This window comes from Bos taurus, chromosome 18 (genome assembly GCF_002263795.3).
Source record: "Bos taurus isolate L1 Dominette 01449 registration number 42190680 breed Hereford chromosome 18, ARS-UCD2.0, whole genome shotgun sequence".
NCBI classification, from domain to species: Eukaryota; Metazoa; Chordata; class Mammalia; order Artiodactyla; family Bovidae; genus Bos; species Bos taurus.
The window spans coordinates 1,371,093-1,384,990 of NC_037345.1; the positions used below are offsets into that span (position 1 = coordinate 1,371,093).

The 13,898-nt window shown below is 42.4% G+C and overlaps 1 long non-coding RNA gene across 7 annotated transcripts in view; it reads right to left on the reverse strand.

Moving 5' to 3' along the window:
• LOC101902469 (uncharacterized) overlaps positions 1-13,898 on the reverse strand; it is an 85,120-nt gene that overhangs the window by 50,924 nt on the left and 20,298 nt on the right. Inside the window, exon 5 of one of the 7 annotated variants that reach the window (XR_009491255.1) lies at positions 174-2,023. The exons of the other annotated variants lie outside the window; for them this stretch is intronic. This is a non-coding gene — a long non-coding RNA (uncharacterized lncRNA). Of the gene's footprint in view, positions 1-173; positions 2,024-13,898 lie in introns of those variants that run through there. 7 annotated transcript variants of the gene reach the window in all.

Below are 13,898 nucleotides of genomic sequence, written 5' to 3' on the forward strand. Positions count from 1 at the left end.
GGGGCGTGGCTTGTGAGAGTGGGTCATGACCCAGTTCGAGGAAGCACTGTTAGTTTTTGAGGCAAGGGACCTGAGCGTAGAACGGCACACGAAGGTTGCAGCGGCCACTCAGAATGCAACCCAGTGCTGCCACGTCATCTATGGTAAGAGAAAGAGCCACCACCCAGACATCGTTGGATCATTTTTTCAAGATTTTAATTTCAAGAATTTAATCCAACAAGGGAGCAGAGCCTGTGCCATCATCAGCGCGCGTGCGTGAGCTTGCGGCTTGCCCTCAACCTCCCATCGCCGAGGGCCCTTCAGCTCTGCCGTCTCCACCTCCTCCCTCTCCTCCTCCAGTCAGTTACTCTTCGTGCACATTCACTGTATGCTAGCCCTTGTATGCCAGCTATTACACTCTACTTTTCAAAGTTCTGTACTGTAAGATTTTAGATGCTTTATTTTCTGTTTGTTTTCTATGTATTCAGTTCAATTCAGTTGCTCGGTTGTGTCTGACTCTTCGCGACCCCATGAACCAAAGCATGCCAGGCCTGCCTGTCCATCACCAACTCCTGGAGTCCACCCAAACCCATGTCCATCAAGTCGGTGATGCCATCCTGCCATCTCATCCTCTGTCATTCCCTTCTCCTCCTGCCTTTAATCTTTCCCAGCATCAGGGTCTTTTCCAATGAGTCAGCTCTTCGCATCAGGTGGCCAAAGTATTGGAGTTTCAGCTTTAGCATCAGTCCTTCCAATGAACACCCAGGACTGATTTCCTTTAGAATGGACTGGTTGGATCTCCTTGCAGTCCAAGGGACTCTCAAGAGTCTTCTCCAACACCACAGTTCAAAAGCATCAATTCTTTGGCGCTCAGCTTTCTTTATAGTCCAACTCTCACATCCATACATGACCACTGGGAAAACCATAGCCTTGACTAAGACGGACCTTTGTTGACAAAGTAATGTCTCTGCTTTTTAATATGCTGTCCAGGTTGATATAAATCATGGCAATAGCTATTTTGATCCATCTCTCAGAGTAATGGGAAAACAAAAACAAAAATAAACAAATGTAACCCAACTAAACTCAAAAGCTTTTGCACATCAAAGGAAACAATAAACAAAATGAAAAGAAAACCCACAGGTTGAGAGAAAATATTTGCAAATGATGTGACCAACATGGGATTAGTTTCCAAAATTCACAAAGAGTTCATGTGGCTTAATATTGTTAACACAAAGAACCCAATAAAAAAATGGGCCAAAGACTTAAACAGACATTTCTCCAAGACATACAAATGGCCAAGAGGCACATGAAAAGATGCTCAACATCACTAGTAAAGAAATGCAAATGAGATATTAATTCACACTAGTCATAACAGTTATCACCAAAAAATCCACAAAAAGGACTTCCCTGGTGCTGCAGTGATTAAGAATTTGCCTGCCAATGCAAGGCACACAGGTTTGATCCCTGGTCCAGGAGGATCCAACAGGCACGTGGCAACTAAGCCCGTGTACCACAATTACTGAAGCCCATGCGTCCCTGAGCCCAAGAGCTGCAACTGCTGAGGCTGGCACGCTGAGAGCCCATGCTCTGAAGAAAAAATAAAGCTACAGCAATGGGAAGCCCATACACCGCATGAAGAGTAGACCCCACTCACGGCAACCAGAGAAAGTCCACATGCAGCAGTGAAGACCCAGCATAGCCAAAAATAAAATTTAAAAATATTTAAATATATATATATTTTAAATCCACAAACAATAAAGGCTGCAGAGAGTGTGGAGAAATAGGAACTCTCCTACACTTGTTAGTAGGAATGTAAATTGGTGCAGCCACTATGGAAAACAGTATGGAGGCTCCTTAAGAAACTGAAAACAGATACTGTACGTTCCTGCAAACCCACTGCTTGGGCATGTACCCAGAGAAAAACATGGTTCAAAAGGATACATGCAGGGCTTCTATTCTCTTCTAGTCTTTTGGGTCAGCCTGCCCTCATGCCTTGAGGATGTATTTTCCTCTGCTTGCCAAATAAAACAGCTGTAACATGGAGCTGTAAAAAAAAAAAAAAAAACAAAAGGATACATGCACTGCAATATTCACTGAAGTGCTGTTTTCAAAAGCCAAGACATGCATGCAACCTAAGTGTTCAGCAAGAGAAGACAGGATAAAGATGATGTGTACATAAATACAATGGAATATTGCTCAGCCACTAAAAAGAATGAAATAATGCCATTTGCAGCAACATGGAATGACCTAAAGATTGGCATACTGAATGAAGTAAGTCAGACAAAAAAAGAAATACTGTATTTCTCACATATGGAATCTAAAAAAAAAAAAGAAATGAGCTTATTTGGAAAACAGACTCACAGATTCAGAGAAGGAACTTATGGTTGGGGGAGGGGGATAGGGAGTTTGGGAAGGCTTGTACACACTGCTATATTTAAAATGGGTAACCAACAAGGACAAGATCCCCTGTATAGCATGGGGATCTCTGCTCAATACTATGTAACAACCTAAATGGGAAAACAATTTGAAAAATAGATACATGTATTACTGAACTACTCTGCTGTATAACTGAATCACTTCACTGTACACCTGAAACCAACACAGCAATATAAACCTTCCAGTAATATCAATACAAAGAAGGACTTGCCTGATGGTCCGCTGGTTAAAAATATGCCTGCCAATGCAGGGCAAACGAACTCGATCCCTGATCCAGGAAAATCCCACGTGCCACTGGGCAGCGAAGCCCCGTCAACAGCCTGTGCTCCACAACAAGAGAAGCCACTGCAGTGAGACGCCCCCACACCACAACGAAGAGACGCCCCCACACACAAAGAGACGCCCCCACACACAACGAAGAGACGCCCCCACACACAACGAAGAGACGCCCCCACACACAACGAAGAGACGCCCCCACACACAACGAAGAGACGCCCCCACACCACAACGAAGAGACGCCCCCACACACAACGAAGAGACGCCCCCACACCACAACGAAGAGACGCCCCCACACACAAAGAGACGCCCCCACACCACAACGAAGAGACGCCCCCACACACAACGAAGAGACGCCCCCACACACAACGAAGAGACGCCCCCACACACAATGAAGAGACACCCCCACACCACAATGAAGAGATGCCCCCACACACAACGAAGAGACGCCCTCACACCACAACAAAGAGACGCCCCCACACCACAACGAAGAGACGCCCCCACACACAATGAAGAGACGCCCCCACACACAACGAAGAGACGCCCCCAAACCACAATGAAGAGATGCCCCCACACACAACGAAGAGACGCCCCCACACACAATGAAGAGACGCCCACACACACAACGAAGAGACGCCCCCACACACAACGAAGAGACGCCCCCACACACGACGAAGAGACGCCCCCACACACGACGAAGGGACGCCCCCACACACGACGAAGGGACGCCCCCACACACGACGAAGAGACGCCCCCACACACGACGAAGAGACGCCCCCACACACGACGAAGAGACGCCCCCACACACGACGAAGAGACGCCCCCACACACAATGAAGAGACGCCCCCACACCACAACGAAGAGACGCCCCCACACACGACGAAGAGACGCCCCCACACACGACGAAGAGACGCCCCCACACACGACGAAGAGACGCCCCCACACACGACGAAGAGACGCCCCCACACACGACGAAGAGACGCCCCCACACACAATGAAGAGACGCCCCCACACACAATGAAGAGATGCCCCCACACACAATGAAGAGATGCCCCCACACCACAACGAAGAGACGCCCCCACACACGACGAAGAGACGCCCCCACACACAATGAAGAGACGCCCCCACACCACAATGAAGAGACGCCCCCACACACAACAAAAGACGCCCCCCAACCACAATGAAGAGATGCCCCCACACACAATGAAGAGACGCCCCCAAACCACAATGAAGAGATGCCCCCACACACAATGAAGAGACGCCCCCAAACCACAATGAAGAGACGCCCCCACACACAACGAAGAGACGCCCCCACACACAATGAAGAGATGCCCCCACACACAATGAAGAGACGCCCCCAAACCACAACGAAGAGACGCCCCCACACACGACGAAGAGACGCCCCCACACACGACGAAGAGATGCCCCCACACAACGAAGAGACGCCCCCACACACAACGAAGAGACGCCCCCACACCACAACGAAGAGATGCCCCCACACCACGACGAAGAGATGCCCCCACACCACGACTAGAGAGAGCCTGTGCACAGCAACCACACCACAGCCAAGACTAAATAAACACAATTTTTAAAAAGAGAGATTCCACTGTCCTTTAAAAAAAACTACAAAGGAAAATACAAAAAGTGGGTCCAGTGAGGAACATACTACATACTGAAAGAGGACACATCATACACATGATAAAAATATATATAATATTTTGTCAGAACAGAGACCACACAGTCATATCAATAAATGCACACTGACAACTTTCCTATTTCTTAAAAGACACACTTTCAAATTAACTTACAGAACAAAACTCAACTCTATAACATAATGAAGAAACTTATCTAAAAGTGATTCAAAAAGTAAAAATATAAGGAACAAATGTATTTAAGGAAAATGGAAACAATAAGAAAGCAAGTGTTGTAATTCTGGTATCAGATTAATGGAACTGAGATCAAAAGCAGTACATACTAAAAAACATTTCATGATAAAAAGACGAATTCAAGATAAATGTATATTAGGAATTTCTACGTACCACAGCAAGTACTAATGATAAAGCAGAATTAAAGGAGAAATAAAGATTCAAAAATAAAACAAACAGAAGACATCAACATACCCAACATACCAGTGTGCAAAAAACACAAAAGGACATGGAATATAGAAACTAAACAAACCATATCAGTATCTTTAAACTCCCACAACAAATAATTTCCTTTTTAAATACACATGAAACATTCACAAAAATTGATCACATGATTGACTCAATGGACATGAATTTGAGCAAACGCCAGGAGATGGTAAGGGACAGGGAAGCCTGGTGTACTATGGTCCATGGGGTCCCAAAGACTCAAACACAACTTAGAGACTGAACAACAACAAAATTAAGTCTCAAAAAATGTTTCAATATGTTCCATAAAGTAGAAATAATATAAACAATATTCTTTGGTCACACAATTAAGAGTAGAAATTAAAAACAAAATAAAAAGGTTCTTCACTTGGTAATTTCAAAGCTTTCTAACAAAGTCTTTGGTAAAAGGGGAAATACAAACTAACACAATAAATTAAATAGTCAAAACTAAAGACAATACCAGGGCTTCTCTGGTGGTCCAATGGTTAAGAATCCATCTTGCAATGCAAGGGACCCAGTTTGAGCCCTGGTCCAGGAAGAGCGCACACGCCACGGGGCAACTGAGCCCACGCACCACAATGACCGAGCCGCATTCCAGAGCCCGTGAGCCGCAGCTACTGAGTCCATGCGCCACAACTCCTGAAGTCTGAATGACCTGGAGCCTGCGCTCTGCAACAAGAGAATCCACCCCAATTACGTCAACCAGAGAGTAGCCCCCACTCGCCACAACGAGAAAACACCCAGCCAAAGCAACAAAGACCCAGTACAGCCAAAATATAAATAAATAAATAATTTAGAAAATAAATACAATACCAAGTGTTGGAAAAAAATACGGAGCAATTGAAACACTTACACAATAAGGTGGGGCTATAAATTGGTTCACTCCAGTACTCTTGCCTGGCAAATCCCATGGACAGACGAGCCTGGTGGGCTGCAGTCCATGGGGTCGCAAAGAGTCGGACACGACTGAGCGACTTCACTTTCACTTTTCACTTTCCTGCATTGGAGAAGGAAATGGCAACCCACTCCAGTGTTCTTGCCTGGAGAATCCCAGGGACGGGGGAGCCTGGTGGACTGCCTTCTATGGGGTCGCACAGAGTCGGACACGACCAAAGCGACTTAGCAGCAGCAGCAACAGCATAAATTGGTTCAACCACTTTAGAATAGTATTTAGCCATTTATACGAAAGCTAAACACATTCCTCCTTATGACCCAGCAATTCTTCTGACAGACACATACATACATAGATAAATACACATAAACATACATGCAAAAGGCATGAGTATGTACATCTATAAGATGACGTGTAGGGGCTTTCCTGGCAGCTCAGTGTAAAGAATCTGCCTGCCAATGCAGGGGACACTGGTTTGATCCCCGGTCTGGGAAGATTACACGTGCCATGGAGCAACTAAGCCCATGCTTCACAACTAAGCCACCACTCTAGTGCCGTGAGCCACAACTACTGAAGCCCGCGTGCCCCAGAGCACATGCTCTACAAAAAGAGAAACCCCTGCAATAAGAAGGCCACACACTGCAACCAGAGGGTAGCCCCTGCTCACTGCAACCGAGAAAGCTGGCACACAGCAACAAAGACCCAGCACGGCCAAAAACAAAAAAACAATTTCAAAAAGACATGTACTAGAACATCCACAGCTGCTTCAAAATTAATAGCCAAACACTGGAAACAACCTCAAAGCATAGGAACAAAAGAAAAGCTAAAATACAGTATGAATTTATACACTGAAATATTGTAAAGCAATGACAAAAAAGATGGGTGTACACAACAAAGTGACATCACACAGTATTTTCAGTAAAATAAGCTAGCCACAAGGTAGCACATACTTTTAAAAACAGTTCAAATTCAAGCAAAACTAGTGGTGTTTGAAGTAAGCAACCCCATAAACTGCAGCACACCAGGCCTCCCTGTCCATCACCAACTCCCAGAGTCCACCCAAACCCATGTCCATTGAGTCAGTGATGCCATCCAACCATCTCATCCTCTGTCATCCCCTTCTCCTCATGCCCTCAGACTTTCCCAGCATCAGGGTCTTTTCCAATGAGTCAGCTCTTTGCATGAGGTGGCCAAAGTACTGGAGCTTCAGCTTCAACATCAGTCCTTCCAATGAACACCCAGGGCTGAGCTCCTTTAGGATGGACTGGTTGGATCTCCTTGCAGTCCAAGGGACTCTCAAGAGTCTTCTCCAACACCACAGTTCAAAAGCATCAATTCTTCGGCGCTCAGCTTTCTTTATGGTCCAACTCTCACATCCATACATGACTACTGGAAAAACCATAGCCTTGACTAGATGGACCTTTATCAGCAAAGTGATGTCTCTGCTTTTTAATATGCTGTCTAGGTTTGTCATAACTTTCCTTCTAAGGAGTAAGTGTCTTTTAATTTCATGGCTGCAGTCACCATCTGCAGTGATTTTGGAGCTCAGAAAAATGAAGTCAGCCACTGTTTCCACTGTTTTCCCATCTATTTGCCATGAACTGATGGGACTGGATGCCATGATCTTAGTTTTCTGAATGTTGAGCTTTAAGCCAACTTTTTCACTCTCTTCTTTCACTTTCATCAAGAGGCTTTTGAGTTCCTCTTCACTTTCTGCCATAAGGGTGGTGTCCTCTGCATATCTGAGGTTATTGATATTTCTCCCGGCAATCTTGATCCCAGCTTGTGCTCCCTCCAGCCCTGCATATGGAGTTGGTGATGAACAGGGAGGCCTGGCATGCTGCAGTTCATGGGGTCACAAAGAGTTGGACATGACTGAGCAACTAAACTGAACTGAAGTAAGAAAAAAGATATCCAAACTGGAAAGTAAATAAAACTATCTCTACTCACAGGTGATGTGATCTTTTATGTAGAAAACTCTAAACAGTCCACAAAAATATTTTTAGAACTAATAAATGAATTTAACAAAGTAGCAGGATACAAAGTCAACACTCAAAAGTCAGCTGCATTTCTATACACTACGAATGAGAAAAGGAAATAATGAAAACAATTTACAACAGCATCAAAAAACAAAATACTTAGGAATTAACCAAGGAGATGAAAGCCTTCTACAATAAAAGCAATACAATAAAAAATTTTACTGTACACTTAAGATTAGGGCACCTGATACACATTATTGCATGTTCAACAACCAAAACGATAAGAAAAACAGTCATGAACTGACAACTCATTAAAAAAAAAAAAAAAGAAATCCAGATGGTCAGAAAAACATAATATGTTCAGCTTCATTAGATATCAAGGAAATGCCAATTAAATCACTACTACAAGCCCCACAAGATTAGGTTAATACACTATCTGGTTGACTGATCAGTAAATCAGACTGAATATACAATCTGTTGGGAATACAAATTGGTGCTACCATTTTGAAAAAATGTGATGTAGCTTTGTGTGGGCATGCTCAGTCATGTCTGACTTTTTGCAACTCAATGGACTGTAGCCAGGACAAAGGCTAACAGAGTTTTGCCAAGAGAACGCACTGGTCATAGCAAACACCCTCTTTCAAAAACACAAGAGAAGACTCTACACATTGACATCACCAGATGGTCAATACTGAAATCACATTAATTATATTCTTTGCAGCCAAAGATGGAAAAACTCCATACAGTCAGCAAAACAAGACCGGGAGCTGACTGGCTCAAATCATGAACTCCTTATTGCAAAATTCAGACTTAAATTGAAGAAAGTAGGGAAAACCACTAGACCATCCAGGTATGACCTAAATGAAATCCCTTACAATTATACAGTGGAAGTGAGAAATAGATTCAAGGGATTAGATTTGATAGACAGAGTGCCTGAAGAACTATGGACAGAGGTCTGTGACATTATACAGGACGCAGTGATCAAAAACATCCCAAGAAAAACAAATGCAAAAAGGAAAAATGGTTGTCTGAGGAGGCCTTACAAATAGCTGAAAAAAGAAGAGAAGTGAAAGGCAAAGGAGAAAAGGAAAGATATACCCATCTGAACACAGAGTTCCAAAAAATAGCAAGGAGAGATAAGAAAGCCTCCCTCAGCGATCAATGCAAATAGAAGAAAACAATAGAATGGGAAAGACTAGAGTTCTCTTCAAGAAAATTAGAGATATCAAGGGAATATTTCATGCAAAGATGGGCTCAATAAAGGACAGAAACGGTATGGACCTAACAGAAGCAGAAGATATTAAGAAGAGGTGGCAAGAATACACAGAAGAACTGTACAAAAAAGATCTTCAAGACCCAGATAACCATGATGGTGTGATCCCTCACCTAGAGCCAGATATCTTGGAGTCCCAAGTCAAGTGGGCCTTAGGAAGCATCACTACGAACAAAGCTAGTGGAGGTGATGGAATTCCAGTTGAGCTATTTCAAATCCTGAAAGATGATGCTGTGAAAGTGCTGCACTCAATATGCCAGCAAATTTGGAAAAGAGCATTGGCCACAGGACTGGAAAGGTCAGTTTTCATTCCAATCCCAAAGAAAGGCAATGCCAGAGAACACTCAAACTACCACACAGTTGCACTCATCTCACATGCTAGCAAAGTAATGCTCAAAATTCTCCAAGCCAGGCTTCAGCAATACATGAACTAAGAACTTCCAGATGTTCAAGCTGGATTTAGAAAAGGCAGAGGAACCAGAGATCACATTGCCAACATCCGTTGGATCATTGAAAAAGCAAAAGAGTTCCAGAAAAACATCTATTTCTGCTTTATTGACTATACCAAAGCCTTTGACTGTGTGGATCACAACAAACTGTGAAAAATTCTGAAAGAGATGGGAACACCAGACCACCTTACCTGCCTCCTGAGAAATCTGTATGCAAGTCAGGAAGCAACAGTTAGAACTGGACATGGAACAACAGACTGGCTCCAAATTGGGACAGAAATATGTCAAGGCTGTATATTGTCACCCTGCTTATTTAACTTATATGTAGAGTACACCATGCGAAATGCAGGGCTGGATGAAGCACAAGCTGGAATCAAGATTGCTGGGAGATATATCAATAACCTCAGATATGCAGATGATACCACCCTTACAGCAGAAACGAAAGAGGAACTAAAGAGCCTCTTGATGCAAAGTGAAAGAGGAGTGTGAAAAAGTTGGCTTAAAACTCAACATTCAAAAAACTAAGATCATGGCATCCAGCCCCATTACTTCATGGCAAATAGATGGGGAAAGAATGGAAACAGTGACAGACTTTATTTTCTTGGGCTCCAAAATCACTGCAGATGGTGACTGCAACCTTGAAATTAAAAGACGCTTTTTGCTCCTTGGAAGAAAAGCTATGACAAACCTAGACAGCATATTAAAAAGCAGAGACATTACTTTGCTGCCAAAGGGCCGCCTAGTCAAAGCTATGGTTTTTTCAGTGGTCGTGTATGGATGTGAGAGTTGGACTATAGAGAAAGCTGAGCACCAAAGAACTGATGCTTTTGAACTGTGGTGTTGGAGAAGACTCTTGAGAGTCCCTTGGACTGCAAGGAGACCAAACCAGTCAATCCTAAAGGAAATCAGTCCTGAATATTCATTGGAAGGACTGATGCTGAAGCTGAAACTCCAATACTTTGACCACCTGATGCGAAGAACTGACTCATTGGAAAAGACCCTGATGCTGGGAAAGACTGAAAGCAGGAGAAGGGGACGATGGAGGATAATATAGTTGGATGGCATCACCAACACGATGGACATGAGTTTGAGCAAGCTCCAGGAGTAGGTGGTGGACCGGGACGCCTGGAGTGCTGCAGTCCATGGGGTTGTAAAGAGTCAGACACGACTGAGTGACTGAACTGAACTGAACTGGACTGTAGCCTGCCAGGCTCCTGTCCATGGAGTTTTCCAGGCAAGAATACTGGAGTGGGTTGGCGTCTCCTACTCTAGGGGATCTTCCAGACCTAAGGATTGAACCTGTGTCTCTCATGCCTCCTGCCTTGGCAGGCAAATTCTTTACCACTGCACCACCTAATAAACTAAAATATGTAGTTCTCTCAAAGAACAGTTTGGCTTCTTATCTATTTTGTAATCAGGTCCTGAGTCTAACAGCCACACCCACAGTTCTTTTCTAAACATTCTTAGGTTTGCTATGGCTTTTTTCCTTACCTTTGACTTCCATCTCTCTTCCTAATTACGGTAATATTAAGTCAATCATGGATCAGAGGCAGAAACTTTTTCATAAAACATTCTGTTTAATTAAAAGAAATTGAATAGATACCATACCAAAAGTCAAACTTCACTCCGAAGTTTCATGAATTGGTTGTGAAGGTCATGTTTTTTACTTGATCCTTTCTAAAAGATTGAGTTTTAACCGGGCTTTACCTCTCAAAGCCTTTACACATTTTATTTGCTGGAAATTAGGATTAAAAAGAATTACACCTCCCAACACTATTGTCCCTTTAAATTTCCTTTCATGCCTCTTCTTTGAAAAAATGACAGTCCTGTCTGAGCTCTTCTTTCTCCTTACGCCTTCTAAATGAAGCCACCAGCAACCAACACACACAATATTGAAATTCTGTTTTCCTGCCACTTGTCCTAGAGCTACAAATTTACTAAGTACTTGATCTGCATCAAACATACATGATTTTTTTTTAAAGTATGTCTCATATAGTAGTTTATCCTTTGAAAAAGTTGATCGGTCTACATTTTATTAAGTCCCACTTACTAAAATATTGGCTAGTAGTATAACAAGAATAACATCAGATGAAAGAATACAATTCAAATTTCAATACACCCCCCATTTCCCAATCCAGATACTATAAGCTTAGGAAATTTAACTACAACTATGAAATATTTTAGACCTCACAATATATCCTCAAACAAAAGCAAATCATCTTACTTTTAGATCTCAAATATAACTCAATCAGATACAGCAGGGCAAAACAAATCTAGAATTTTATTTTATTTTTTTTTTATTTTTAAACTTTACATAATTGTATTAGTTTTGCCAAATATCAAAATGAATCCGCCACAGGTATACATGTGTTCCCCATCCCGAACCCTCCTCCCTCCTCCCTCCCCATACCATCCCTCTGGGACGTCCTAGTGCACCAGCCCCAAGCATCCAGCATCGTGCATCGAACCTGGACTGGCAACTCGTTTCCTACATGATATTTTACATGTTTCATTGCCATTCTCCCAAATCTTCCCACCCTCTCCCTCTCCCACAGAGTCCATAAGACTGTTCTATACATCAGTGTCTCTTTTGCTGTCTCGTACACCGGGTTATTGTTACCCTCTTTCTAAATTCCATATATATGCGTTAGTATACTGTATTTATGTTTTTCCTCCTGGCTTACTTCACTCTGTATAATAGGCTCCAGTTTCATCCACCTCATTAGAACTGATTCAAATGTATTCTTTTTAATGGCTGAGTAATACTCCATTGTGTATATGTACCACAGCTTTCTTATCCATTCATCTGCTGATGGACATCTAGGTTGCTTCCATGTCTTGGCTATTATAAACAGTGCTGCGATGAACATTGGGGTACACATGTCTCTTTCCCTTCTGGTTTCCTCAGTGTGTATGCCCAGCAGTGGGGTTGCTGGATCATAAGGCAGTTCTATTTCCAGTTTTTTAAGGAATCTCCACACTGTTCTCCATAGTGGCTGTACTAGTTTGCATTCCCACCAACAGTGTAAGAGGGTTCCCTTTTCTCCACACCCTCTCCAGCATTTATTATTTGTAGACTTTTGGAAAATCTAGAATTTTAAATGACTAGCTACACTATAGTTTTGTGTAAAATTCAGAGATAGTAGAAAGCCTTCTCAATATTTTCAGTGAGGGAACTTATAAAACTCCCATCCCATTGAATGAAACACCACGAAACCAACTGCATGACATTTTTCATTTGCCCTGCATGTATAATTAAACTCAATAAAATATAAAAATATAAAGAAATTTTTCCAGAGCAATAGCAGCTCACCTTCAAACAACTTGACCTACACATGATTTGTCTGGCAAAGTCAACCTATCATTCACAAATCAATCCTCCATTCTTCTCTCCCCATAATACTCCATATATACCAACAACTAGAGAGGAAAAAATCGAGTAATAAAGAATCAGAAGTTCCTGCTACACATTCAGGAATCAAATGAAAAGCTGATAGTAAGCTTAAATATGACACTATAAAATATTCAGGTGGAAAAATAAATAAGAACATATCTTTTCTATCAAGAGACATTCCAGATGACAAAAGGTTTCAGGTGGAAGAGGATATTAGACTATAATTTAAATAGTAATTCCTCATTTCATTTTAAAGGACATAAACCATAACATGTTATATGGTGATGAAATTTAACCACATATTGCTTAGAGTAAAATCTGGCTCATCTAGATCCAGCACCTATAAAATATAAACTGATATGATATGCATATAGCATATTACCTTCCCTGGTCATTTAACTGAGCTCTTGTTGTCCTGTGCTACAGGAAAGAAATTTATTCCAGGTCTCACAGCACTAACTTACAAAGTTTATGTTACTGTTTACAAAAGAACAGTGAACATCACTGAAAATGTCAGAGTAAAGAGCTCTGAAAAGCTTCCCTCCATAAAAGCAATGAGAACACTAGCCAAAAAAAAAGTCAAAATCAACTTTTTTCCCTCAAAATGCTAGAAATTAACCAAAGACTTGCAGCAATCTTGGAAATGATTATTCGAGAAAAAAAGCCTCATCTCAGTAAGAACAATGAGTTTTGTGACCTTTTAATTTGCTCCATGCCCATCTGCCTGGACTTCCCAGGCGGCTCAGAGGTAAAGAATCCTCCTGCCAATGCCTGGTGAACCCAACGCCGTCCATGGGTTCGCAAAAAAGTCAAACACGAGTTAGCGTCTAAACAACGACAAATGTCCATCTGCCCATCACCCGATCCGCAGGAGCCTGGAAACAATGGCCACAATCAAGTCTAGCAGCTCTGGGAGTTCCCAGAAAAAGGTCATTATTGGACGTGAAAGATTTCACATAAAAGGCAGTCATTATGTGAACTTACTCAGAGCTCACTAGTACAAAAAGTATTTTCCCCCAAAACTATGTATCAAAACCACAGGCAGTTGAACATAACCCTTAAAACTCAACAAAACGAAACCCATTAAC